At 32.8% G+C, this 14,578-nt stretch overlaps 1 long non-coding RNA gene across 1 annotated transcript; it reads left to right on the top strand.

Moving 5' to 3' along the window:
- Window positions 1-4,828: 4,828 nt before the first annotated feature.
- On the top strand, window positions 4,829-13,412 carry LOC147907604 (uncharacterized). The gene is made up of 2 exons (XR_015547147.1): window positions 4,829-5,203; window positions 7,945-13,412. It is a non-coding gene; the product is annotated as an uncharacterized LOC147907604 (long non-coding RNA).
- The last annotated feature ends 1,166 nt before the right edge of the window (window positions 13,413-14,578 follow it).

Here is a 14,578-nt window from a genome sequence, read left to right as displayed (position 1 = left end):
GTAACACACAACTCATTTCGCGATTGTTTTTGTTTATTTAAGTACGATCGCATCGCTCATATCTTTCATATCGTTGCGTCATGACTTGTACCTGTTGCGTCTCGGTACGCAATGAAACGTACATCTGCCAATAGCATACAGCTATCGGCATCTGGTTGACTGCAGGTGCTCAACTCGCATTTTTCGAGAAGAAGACAATTTCTGTTCTTCATGACACGCTGTTCGTGAAATTGCATAAGAAAACAAACATTAAAAATCAGTTGTACCGATGTTATTTACTATTTATGATATATTATGATATTATTCCGTTTTTTTTCTATAGATCGTAGATAAAATTTTGGTATCTTTATAGGAAAAAACGATGAATGTGATTAGCCTATGTTAATTTAAAAAATGAGGAGTTACAAACCAGATTAAAAAAAAATAAAAGAATTATTAGTACAAATATTAATAATGTAAATATAAATAATAGCATTTGAATAGCAACATTTAAACAATTAAAAAATGATATTTATGAGAAAATATTGTAACTAATATAAGTACAATGGCTACCTCTCAAAATAAAATTGACACATTTTTTTATTTAAATATTAATTTAAAAAAAAAAACAGCTGCTTTCTAGTTTCATTGATATAATACTGATTTACACTTAAAAAGAAGGTTTCAAGTGGGTTGAGCGGCGCTGAGGCGGACAGTAGCTCGAAAGTTTAATTAATGATGGCCGAGTTCTGATTCATTCATACTTCAAAGAATCCTGCATCTCGAGCAAAAAGGAACGAAGTCCGAGGTAGAGGGCAGAAGGGCCAAAACAACAAAGACCTCATGTTGTGCGAGAGAAAGGAAGAGAGAAAGACAAAGAAGGACGGAATGAAGAGAAAGAAGGAAAGACAAAAATTGAGGTACATTGTGGCCATCGGTTTTTTGCTCTATCCACGTCTACGAGCAACGGAGGCTTACGAGAAAAATTTCATATTTGTCCATTTTTCTTCGTCAAACCAATTCCAGAAGTTTGATTATTTCTTACCTTCACAAAGCTTCTCAATCCGCAACCGTTCCTGTGATTTATTCCACTCTCTTGCGTGTCTATATTATATTTCTCTAAAACACTATCGATATTGAATAATAATTTAAATTGCTGCATGTTGATACATAAATTTTAGTCCGAAGAAACAATTTAATAACGAGAATAGTTATTTAGGATATTTTTATCTTCATAAAAAAAAAACAATTGTTGTAAAATATCATTTTATATGAATATTGTTTAACATATTTCTTTTTTTTTAATAACTGTTCTTTATGAATTTTTAAATATGTAATCAAAAATTCATAATAAAGAAGCATAACTATATTAATTATGTATATGTATTATATATATGTATTATGTATATGTATTATATATGTATATGTATAGATACTCAAAAATGTTTCTTATCTCTTTATAATTCTTGAAATTGGAAGGAGATAATGAATACCTAAGTTGAACCTTAGTTAAGAGTTAATCGTGAGTTGTGAAAATAGACCTCAAACATATAAAGAGAATTTTAAAAAACTCTACTTTAATGGATGACGCTACAATGGTGTTCAATCAGGTTTTAGCATTTAGCACGATAGATTTAGACTCTGAGTTATCTATTGAAATCTATTGAATAACTTATATATATTATGGCTTAATGGCTTTGCTTACTTACATTTGAAGTTTACCCCAGCTGAATAGATTACAGCGACAATGAATGCGATATTTTTTCGCCGTAGCAATTATTTTTTTATATTTAAACAGATTTTTTCGATTTCTTTATCGTTGATGCTAAGAAATCTTAGTATATTGCAGTTAAGGATGCTAATTAGGATTAACACGTGTATCTCCAAAAATTTGTAAGAAACAATGTTAAGAAAAGCTATCTTTAGGAAACATAAGGGGAGCCCGAGGAGAAAGGTGATTGGACGGAAGTCTAGTGTAAATACATAAGGAAGCGAGGCATTAAGGAAGAACGACTTCCCCCGGAGCGTATAAAATCAGTAATTTCGCTTTTAGAGACGAGACCAGTCCCTAAGCCATACATGCTGTGTTCGGTGCGAATGCGCACGGGCCTTAATGCTCCACTGCATCGACGCTCTGGTCCACAAAAACCATGCATTATCACGCTAACTGCATGATCTACGAAACTCTCCGAAACAGTAAAAGAAAAACTCGGAGGAATACTGAGATTCGATTCTTCTCTTCCTTTTTAATAAGTTGCGCTCTCATCTAACATTAATATAATTATTTGAAAAAAAATTGCAAAGTGATAATGACAGCATACATTGGTAACAATCTACGTAGTAGAAAATATTTTGTATTTGTGATAAAACTGACCTTTGTTAATTTTAAAAAAATTTTTATGATATGTTAATTTAACGTAATGTATTATTTCAATGTTTTATGATAAATTGATATTCGGCATTTCTTAGTGTTAAAGTAACATAATGAATAAGTGATCAAATAGTATAATGATAATGTATTTTAAAACATAAATTCTAAAATCAATAAAATATATTAATTTAACATATTATAAATATTAATTTTACTGAAAAAATATACTTCCACAATTTGCTTACAAAATTGTCATTGTTATACTTTTTATATTAATTTTACATACTGTTTGTGTTACTTTTAACATAGTCATTTTAAATTATCAAAAGTTTGAGTGGATTGTTGGAGACACATAAAAAAAATTTAATACAAATTTTCCAATTGTGTACATGCATGGATGTGATTATTTGGATGTATGTAATAAAATAATAAAGCGATATTTTCTGAAAGCGACATTTTTTGTCGATATTTTGCTAATTGACAGTTGGCACTATATTTAAATACATACAAATTAACTTTCACGTGCTTTGCTTTATTATGTATTTATTATGTACGCCGAGAGAATACGAAACAATAACTTCCGCAGCACCCTTACGACGCGCAAAGTGCAGAGGAAGTCGTACCGCCGTTCTCCCGCCTTTCGTTCTTGCCTTATGTAAACATTAAAGTCTATTACTTTTCGATCTCAATTTCGGACCGGACGTGAAACTTTTTAATTTACACTCACGGCAGAACCGCCGCCACCGCCGCCGTCGTCAAGCCGAAGCGGGGGTAGTACGGCCGATGTAGAACTGGATATAAGAAAGAGAAAGAGAAGGAGAAAGAGAAAGCGAGGTGGTCGCATTCGCAGCTCTCGCGTTACAAACGAAGCCGACACCCACCTGTGTTCGGCTTTTTATTTTCCTCTTTTCTCCTCCCTTCGCTTGTTTCTGCTGCCTCTTTCTATTCTTCGCTGCTCTCACTTTACTGTCCCGCTGTCAGGCAGGAGAAAGGTCATATCTGAAGAATGTTATTAAAATTCACTGATCGATCGTTGCATCGTCGGGATTGGATTTGTTTTTGTGGGATGCGTTTCTCCTTGTGTCGTTGCGTAGAATTTCCTATAGCGATCGGAACTGTCCTCGATGCTTCCTGTTACATGCGATTTACGATGCGCAGCCAGCGCGCGTTTAGTTTTTCGCATGTCACTCGCGCGAGTGCGGCGCGTGCATGGTGCAGTCTTCGGGCTCAATGGGCCGTGTCGTTATGCGGTAGCAGAATGACATTGCTACATAAGATGGAATGCGGCGACGTCATACCAGTCGCAATACTGAAAGGTGTAATGATTTACATTGACGGTGCACATACGCAATTTTGCGCGTAGTAAGAAAACGATATATCAATCCTAAAAAATACCATCAGATTCTTTGTTCGTTACACATTGAGAGAAAAGTATTTGTAATTATAATTACACGGAAAGATCGATTTTGTTGAAGTAAATAAAAAAATTTAGCTATAGATACGGATTTAAAAATAACTTTGTCTAACTATCAAAATAATTATGTATGAAGAAATTTAAGCATGATGAGCAATAATGCAAAAAGTTTTGAGCAATCAGTTTGATCACTTACATATCTATTATTTAAATTATTTAAATTATTTCCATAGATCAACAAAATTATTCTCAAATTATCTAATTTTTTAAACAATATTATTAAAAAATTGATCGATGAAATTAAATACATGAGTGAAAAAACGTTACATTCGGTCAAGACTGTCTCCGTGTCTAATGATATTTCTTGTAAATTTATACAATTTTCAATTCGAATATATGAAGTTTTCCGCTCTCTCTCTCTCTCTCTCTCTCTCTCTCTCTCTCTCTCTCTCTCTCTCTTCCCTCCATCCCTCCCCTCTTTCATGTGTACCTATTAAATCTTTAGATATATAAGAAATTTGATTTTCTCTGTGATAAAATAATTATGCAAATCTATAAAAGAACGATATCGAGCCGATAAATGAGGTTATAAACAATATATAATGAATTTATTAAACGAAGAACATGAGTAATAACATAAAAAATAGGGACGTTTTGGAACGCACAGATCCTTTTTCATCAATGATTAAATAAAACTATATCAAAAATAATTATGATTATGTTAATTATATTTTTATGATTATTATTGCTGTAATGTTAGTAATAATAATTATGTTTATAGTTTTACAAAAAAATATTTATTTGATACTAAAAATGACTACACATTATAATTAATTATAATCATTTCTTTTCTTTATGATCTATGCTGGAAATCAATTGTAATAATTATATCACAAAATTATAAAATAAAAACTCAATTTTTAATACATTAATGTGATTTTTTTCCTTATACGTAATAAAAAAAAGTCGATAAGATTAATGTATACAGAGACGTGACGTTACGCGCAATGTTTGCACGAGTGGTAAATATCGCGCGATCGGTGTGAATTCTGCGCGTGATATTTGCATAAGTGATGCGGCCCGTAGATAATAAGCGTAATGCGTCGGTTCTCGCCACTGTTCCAAGAAGGCGAGCTCATCCTTCGTATTTGTTCTCCGTGATGTTGCGCTAATCACAACCTTCATTACAATTTGCATAGGTGTGTGTAAGGGGTGAAAAAAATTTACATGTGAAAGGCTGGCGATACGGCGCGACGCGAGTGAGACTTATCAGGCCGGATAACTGTCTACGCGGTTTTTCTCTTGTCAGAGAGAAGCAGAATGTAAATTGTAAAGCACTGGTTAATAACGGATGTTACAGTCTCTCACGTTTCTCACCTGTAAGCAGTGAAGAAAGAAAGGCTGTTCATGCTGACTACGGCGCGCTACCATCTGATCACGTACGTTTGTATTTTGCTTCATTGAGTGGCTGTTCGATGCAATCAATAATAACTCAAGCGGTTACCATTGCTAATCTTTCGAGCCTTATTATCTTATGATGAATAATTATTAAATACACAACGAGATTCATTTTTAATTAAATGTATCTACATTATGTGTTTATAGTTTGTACTTTATATTTATTGTTCTGAATTTTTAATTTTTTTTTTAATTTTAATACTAAATTAATTTAATTAATTGATAATTTAATTAAATTAATTGATTATTAATTAGTAATTATACTAGTTGAAAAAGATTAATAAAAATTCGTTCCGCTATTTTGTGTTAATTTTGTGTTAATTTCAATAAATTAAACTAAAATCTTAATTTAATATGCTCGTTGTTACTCGTTTTTGACCTTAATTAATAGATTTATTTATTTTATATTTTTTAAGTACAGGAAAAGAAAGAACGATTTTTTAAAATATCAATATAATTTTTTTAGACTATGAAAATATAGTAATTAATAGAGTATTTAAACATGATATACGATGAACAATAATGCAAAAAGTTTTGATACTGTAGCAATTAATTTAAACATCCTACTTACATCCTAATTATTACAAAGGTTTTATTTAAAATTATCTTTAGATTCTTCCCGTATCCAATTAAATTTTTAACTAAGGTAACCAGCCCAATATGAGCGTGTGCACAAAATTGATTGTTTAGAGATAATTACACGATTATAATTCAACAAGTAGCAGTAATTCGTGTAGGTTCATATAGAAGTTGATCTGACTCGTGGTCTCTTTCCTGTTCCTACACTAGATTGCACTAGAACTCTCTTTCTCACTTTCGAGATATCAAACAGATATCAAACATATATCTATAGTTCACTTTAAGTTCCAAAAAAAGTGTACATAGTTCTGAATATACATAGTCAGCTACAGAAAACAGACCTGATCAGATTGTATTAATTTATTATTCAATTTGTCTATTCTATTATCTTCAATAAGGCAAAATACAGAATGCTATATTGCGGTAATATTTCGTAGGTAATTGTTTCCTATAAAAAAAAACGATTATTAATATTAATAATAGTAGTTCAATTTCAATAGTTTATTGTAGCTTTATATTCATGCCTTACAACATTATATAATTATAGTTTATATTTTTTTCATTATATTCTATTTATAATTAAAGAGAAGAAACTCTTTGTAAAGTACAGAATTGTTTTTTTACGAAAAAGGAAACATATACGTAGGTTACATTAAATTTATGCACAGAATGCTACTTTCTTTTTATTATCTTTACTGCATCTACATAAATATTTCAATATATTGCATACTTTTAATTAACATTTAGAAATGTTCCCGCTTTTAACTAGTAATTTTTAATTTTGGACTCAGCAAAAAATTAGAAAATATCGCAAAAGTAGTAGTAGGGAATTATAGGATTTGGTTATCTTATTTCAGAACGGTTTTTTTCCTTGTATAAGGGTGAAAGCAGGAAATATGAAATTGCGTTTTTTAAATTAACATTGCTCCGATATAAATACATGTGAAAGACTTTAAATTTACACAGAACTCTTGAAGAATATGTTAGAGAGTTACAACAATAAATGAAAACCAAATTTAAGTCCAACATCAATATTAACAAAAAAAGTAAAAAATATGAAGATGGGGGGTCTAAAAAATAGGATGTAATATGAAATACCGGTGAAATTTAGATAATAGTAATAAATAACACAATAAATGAAGTGAATTGTTTATTTATGTAAACTAATCAAGAAAAATAATTAAAAATAGTTCACATTTTTTATTGTACAATAACACAGAGAATATAATAATATCATTAGACATAAGTTGATAACTAAGCTAGTAATATAGAACATAACTATAATCTATAATCACAAATAAACTCGTAATATGTGGAATACATCCTATAGCCTAATCTATCGGAATATACGAACAAGTGTAGTTGCTAATATGGAACTTATTCCATATTCTCAACCCTCGATGTATTTCACATTACCTACAGTGCTTATTATGTTTGGTAGAAATTGCAATTTTCAGTGATTGCCGCTAGATTGCAATGCTTCATTTAGAAAATTAGTATTCCTATAATAAGAGTTAGAACAAATCAGGACAAACCACCGCCATTAATATAGTCAAATATTACAGAAATATTATAGACGAATAATCAAATACTATTACAGAGACTATAGACGATATACAGAAAATATGACATGTTAAATATGTGTAGCTAAGTTTAATTAAATGAGCATGATATTGTTAGAAGTAACATTCTTTAACAAACCTCGTGTAAATATTATACTGACAGCGCTAGATAATGTCGAAAATATGAAGGATGACATCAAATATTGAATATGATTTTCTGCAGTTTGCTTGTAACTTGCGGTTGTGTTGGCTATTTCAACTCTTTCGAAACTAGCAGTTTTATATGACGGATTTCGACAATCAATCAAAAGTTGCGACAATATTGTCCTAACTGTTATTATAGAAATTAAGCTCCTATTCCATATTATCAGCCTATTCCACATTCCCTGCTCTTACCCTATATAGTTTTTGAAATATAAAACTTTCCTATTAACGATTTATGCTGGCAATAAAATATCTTTTCACATTGGACCAGCATCGCAGCGCATCCTAAAATATCATAATTAAAGTCGATTGCACCGAATTGCACGCCCACGCTGGTACTCGTCATACTCGTGACAAAGTAAAATTTTCAATTGCAGGATACGGCTATTAACGCGAACCGCGAATAATTACATAAATAGAGCGTGGAGGACGATATGACCAGTGGGGGTGTGCCAGCAACAGCACAAAAATTAATCATCCTTGCGTTAATTGGCGGGCATGATTAAGCGATGGTCCCGCACGCCAGGTTGACTTTCATCGCTCTTTGCAGTTGCCTGTTGTTTTACATGCGATTCTGGTATTAGATAGCAAACGAGATCTCATCTTTTATAAAAAAAAAAGAAACAAGATAGTAATCAATACTTTTCGAGGTTCCCTTATTGAAAACTAACCACAATAAGATAATAGATTGATAATAGATTGATTAACATTTTATCACATACCTATGGAAGTTAAAAAATGTTATTTAAGACAAGGATTATCATTGCTCCTATGATACTAACAATACATAACACCTTATGCACAATTAGTTATCATAGTAAATATATAACTCATAAGAAAATATATGTCTATATAATTTTCAGAAACAATCAATCGTTGCTTTAGGAAGGAAAGCCTTGTATTCTTTCTTTCCATCCTTTGCCACTTGTTTATCGTTTTAGAAGCATCTTGAAGAGATGCAAGAATGACGTTATCAGGCCAAAAGACTGTTCGCGCAAGATTTCACGATGTAAATGATTTGTAACTGACCCACCGCAGTGTCGGGCCAATTTAAGGGATCATTTCCCAAGCCCCGCGCTACACTTCACATCAGAGCGTTGCGACGCTCGAGCGACGAGCGAGCTCATCCGAGAGAGGAGCGCGCCCCGTGATGAATCGGGGACCACACACGTTACTATCGCACCGTGATGTGCCGCGGTGTAACGCGCGATGCATGTGTTCCTTCCGCGCACAATTTTGGACCTCGTCCCGGTTTTCGCGAGCGAGATTGCTCGTTCCGTCGACACCGATTCGTATAGCCAGACACAACTGATGGTTGCGCTGAAAATCGACATGGTGTTTATTTATCGAAGGAATCAGTTCTACGGAATACATGTCTCTAATCACATCTTTAATTTTTTATCTTTTCTGTTTTTATTTTTATATTTTTGTTTTATTTTACATTATTTCGCAACCACACGTTTATTGGTTTTATTTTCTTTTTTTATTTACCATTTGTTATGTTCTTAGAGGGCTTGCTCTAGAACATTATTAAACATATTTATAACTTTATTTATATAAAAAATTTGTATTAAATTTAAATTTCATATGTTCCAAATGATATTTATTCAAATCTTTGTGTTAATTTAAAACGAAATATATATGTGTTAAGAAATAACACAAGTATTATATAAAAAATTAATTATTACAAAAAATGTAACACTGACACAATTTGTAAGCAAATTCTTCAGTAAAATTAACTTATAAAATATATTAAATTAAAATGTTTTATACATGTAAATATATATGTTAATTTACTATTGATAATTATTAGTTTTATTAGGTATTGTTAATTATTCATCATGAGGTAACGATTTAGAAAATTTGATTTTATAAAAGTATTGATATACTCTTTATAATTGCATATATATACACACACACACACACACACACACACACACACACACACACACACACACACACACACACACACACACACATACACACACATACAGGATGTTCAGCGGAACAGTCCGCACGATTGTTCAAACACTTCCGATTGTGTTAAAAAAAAAATTGAAGGATGAATATTCATCTGTTTTATATATAGGCTACATGATAAAAAAATTAAAAGTTTTTTTTCATAAAGAAATCAAAGCATCTTAAATTTTTTAAGCATCATATAATTTTTTCCATAATATAGGAGTCTTCGAGATGAATTCAAATTACTGTCGAAATGTCACTTTTGTTGATGTTTTATTGATTTTATTTGTTGCATATTTTATTAAATAAATACATGTATGTATGTATGTATATACGTATGTATGTTCTGTATTCTAATTAAAAGTTGTAAGTACTGCTGTTACAAATAATGTTACAAATTTGATATTAAGTATCAATAAAATCAATAAAATTTGATGACTTTGAATGACTGATTTTTTTATGAAAAAAAATTTTTTTTTTATCTTATCGCATGTTGTAACCTGTATAAACAGATGAATATTCATCTTTTAACTTTTTTCTTAACTGTCGGAAGTATCTGAGAAATCGTGCGGACCGTTACGCTGAACACCTGTATATATCTACATAAATGTAAAATATTTTATAATAATTTTTTGAAATTTATTTTATAAAAAAATACAAAAATTTATTTATTAAATTTGTTAAATTTATTAAAATTGCATTAATTATAATTTGTGGATAAAATATTTCATAAATCGCGTTTTAATTACGATATTCGTGATTAGGAAAATCACTTAAAAGTTCGTATATAATTTTATTTATTATAACTTTGAAGAATCCATTTGTAAAATCTATATGCGTCTTTGCAGCTTCATAAAAAAAGAATCCATAAAGGTCTTATGACGTAATATTATTTCTATGAAAACATGCATTCTCATCTTAAATAAGAAGCAAATCATTTTATTTATTATAATGTTTTTAAAATTAATTAATATATTAATATTGATGTACCATACATTCATCAAACTACCGTTTCCATAATGGCTATACAATTCGCCGGCGATGGATACTTATGTTAGGGGGGACGAAAGCATCGCGATCTTGGTAGGTATGCGTGAATGCGAATCACGGTCGAAGATGGCTGAGGAGCGAGCAAGGGCGGGTGGTCGATACTGCGGAGCTCCTTCAGAGAAAAATTCAATTTTACAAAAATATCGGTCTGGTAATGAGAAATAGCCGCTGAGTCAGCGCCGGTAGCCAGTAAAAACTTGAAGAGGCCGTCGGCTTGTTCTCCGCACTCGAGCCCCGGTGCGTCCCACGCCCTCGGCGTTGAGAGAAAAATAAACCCCTTCGCACCCCCATCCACACCTTTGCTCTCCGTCTTTTTTATTTTGCTCTGAGAGGGGAGAGTTCTCGTCTCCTGGATCCTCTCTTCCTCCGTGCGGCTGCGTCTCTTATCTTTCGCTGCAACGTGGAATTCTGCGAAGCGAATAGAATAAAGAGAGGTGTCTTTTCGTTTTCTTTCGGGCCGACGATCGCAATCGATATGCGTCGATTCTCAAACTACTACTCAACAGCTCAATCAGTTGCTACAGCCTCATTCGCGTCACGTGTTAATTTTGAGTTTAAAATGATCTTGTATCTACCGCAGACTATAAAAGCAATAACGCATAATGAAAAACGATCGAAAGAATATTAGATTTCTATCTATTCCTATTGACTATGATTTTTATTATGCATCAAATCTAAGACAGAATCTGGCCACGAGCGATTTTGGCAAAATTCTATGAAAGAGAAATAAATATTCCCTCTCTTTGTATGTATTATCTTATTTTCATTTATATTTCTTATGAAAATCTAATACTGGCCAATTTTCTAATTCTAGTCAATTTAATATTGGCTAATTTATTACTAAAAGAATAATTAATTACTTATTTGGAATACTAAAAGTTTTGGAGTACTATATTGAACAACAATACTCTTAATATTTAAAATATGTAATTATTTACTGTTTTTCAATATTAGATTGACCAGTCTTAAATTAGGTATTAGATTTCTGTAAGGTTAAGGATAACCTTAATTAAAACTATAGATTAAAACAATATAAGTTCGAATAAGATAGTATATGCGAAGGAAGATAATATTATATATTTATCTTTCTCTTTCGTAAAATTTAGACAAAATTACTCGTGACTAAACTATTATAAAATCTCTATTACAATTGCACGAAATATCGGTACGAAATTACTATAGTCAATTCCTTGTAGATACTTTAGAAAGACCATTCATTTTCAGGTTGCTACCTATTAAATGATGTATGATATATCGCACAAAGCACTCGCGCGACGTGCAGCGATAAGTAATTAATCTCGGACGGAAGTCCGGAGTGCATGAATATGAAGTTCCTTAATGTAGGAAGAAGGATCGTAATTATATGAGTTACGATCGCGCGGCGCGTTTACCTCGGCGGCGTAATGCGGGCGAGTAACAAAGAGCCTTAGGTTTTATACACGTAAGAAAATTTTGCAGGTAATTCATCTTAGGAATCGTAGAAACGGGCGGAAGAGAGTGAAGACTTCTCGCTGCAAATTAAACGTGGCGCGGTGCTCTGTGTGATGCGAGATAGTATTATACACGCCGATCTCAGCGTGACGCTCACTGTTGTTAATAATTGCGTTTATGTGAAATCGATCTCGCAAATTAACCTTTTTTTTTCCGTCACCAAGAATAATCCGAAGAAAGCTCGGGCCGATAAAAGATAGTTCAAAAAATTACGAAGATATCTAGATTGGAAATTTATTCAATCTTATCATTAAAATCTCTTCAGGAATCGAAGTATTAGGAATTAAAAATAATCAACAAATTCTTTCTTTTGATTTGCGAACATGATACATCGAGATACGAAAATTTCATTCACGGACAGAACGATTTTGCTGAAATATCTAAAATTTTATAATAGCTAGATAGAGATTTAAAAATAAATTTTGTTGGACTATTAAAATAATTATATGGAATGTTTAAACATTAATGACAATGCTGCAAAAAGTTTAATATTCTAATAAATAGTTTGAGCGTCCTTCATAATTATTTTAATGATATAACAAAATTATATTTTCAGATCTGTATATATCTATAGCTAAATTATTATATACTGTTTAGGCAAACAGCGTATTTTTTCCGTATACATATTGAAAAGAAGAAAAATAAAAGGAATAGAAGAATCTATCTACAAGTCTCGTTTTAAACGGCCGAATGGTCTCGAAAAGATGACCTGGACATTCTGCTGCGTAGCAAAGCGAAGAGGGAGGACCGAGGCCGAAGGTGTCGCGTATGTTGTACGTGCGACTGACTGTAGACAGAGGCGTAAGACAGTAGCAGCGCACGTTTCAGCGTGACGGCCACCATTGTCCACGCGTGAAACCAACCGGCCCGTGGCTACTCGCCGTCCAGAGTGGCCGTCGCGCGTGCACGTTACTTACGTACATGTAAGAAGATAAGGACACGTCGCAATACACGCGCGCGTGCAACTTTTCTCACACACGCGACGGAAGCCGACGAACGCATCATCGAGCCGGGCGGCTGTATGATAAATGCATCCGAGACCGGTCGACGTGCATTAAATAAGAGGAGGGACAAGGGAGGCTGGCAGGTTCCCGCTGCTGTACACGCGTGTGTGACGGCGAACCATATGAGCGGCAAAGGATCCGCCGACGGACAGCCACGAAATTAGAATGCCACCGGCCGCCAGAAATCGATGTCGGTCCCGCGATCGGGAGGTAATTGAGATTTGATTACTGGTTCGCCGAAGAGAACAGTAGAAAGAAGAGGAAATAGCGCCGTTTTCAGTAATTAAGCAATTAACGGAAAATTGTTATCGGAAAAGTATAATAAGTGATATGCAAAATACATAGAAAATAAAAGAATGCTACAGCGAAATTATGAAATACAGAATAAAGGGTTAGATAGAAAGCGAGAGACATTGATCACTGTACAAGCTCTCTAAGAACATCAGCCTTGGGTAAAAATATTAGGCATTTTATTAACCATTTGCAATATACCTCAATTGCCATATTAAGGATAAAGAAGTTATCTTTTATTTTAGGAATTGTTTATATATAATGCTGGTAATTAATAGGAAACATAGATAAGACAAAAAGAATTTCAGATAAATGAAAAGAATGTAGATGAGCAATATTTAATTAAGTCCAAGGCAGTACATATAAAACTAATAAATAATAATAAGGAAAAAAGAAAAAGAAACAGTAAAACATAATAAAAATAAGTATAAAGAAAAAAGTAGTACAATAAACAAAAATAAATAAAATAAAATGACAAAAGCACAATTTATATAAGACATACTCTGCAGATTAAAATTGAAAAGGCTTCTTTGGAAAACGTTGCAACTATCATTTTTATGAAAAGTAATGTTTAATAAAAAAATGTTGCTTATGTACATGCTACACGTTTTTCTTATTTCCTGTAAAATAAAAAAAATATTGAATGCATCAATCTTTCAGGGATCTCTTTATTTAATAATTCATAAATAAATAAACGTTACGTTAAATCTACATTAATTGATATCAAGATCATTTTCGTAACTTCTATTTTTCAGTCTCATTTCATTCTTAGAGCCAGTCACAAATTCAATGTACAAATCGAGAGAAACGAATTGGCTGGTTCGTTCGCGTTAGTCTGGTAGCCGGCGGGTAAGAGAAGATGATTCGAGTCATTCTAGAAAACGGTAGCGGGGTTCGTTTAGTCGTTGAAGCCGACATGAAAAAGCGAGAAGTGCTGCTCCCGGAATCGTCGCTCGACAATGCAGCAACAAAATTACACCGAGCCCCCTTCCCTCCCTCTCTCTCTCTCTCTCTCTCTCTCTCTCTTTCTTTCGCTCGATCGTTCTTTTTGATCTTATTAGAACCTCGTATCCGGACGGCTGCTTGTCCGAAAAGAATTCCTCGATCTCGCCTCGTGAATGAGATCGCTGCTACCGCGGCAACCCGCGGCGGCGACTAGGATGATGAAGAGCATTCCGCGATGGGAGGCGTCATTGTGATCCGGATGTCATAT

This window comes from Acromyrmex echinatior, chromosome 13, assembly GCF_024713525.1.
Source record: "Acromyrmex echinatior isolate Ae372 chromosome 13, ASM2471352v2, whole genome shotgun sequence".
Lineage (NCBI taxonomy): Eukaryota > Metazoa > Arthropoda > Insecta > Hymenoptera > Formicidae > Acromyrmex > Acromyrmex echinatior.
Note: the sequence above shows the minus strand (reverse complement) of the source record. Positions and strands in the feature narration are given on the sequence as shown.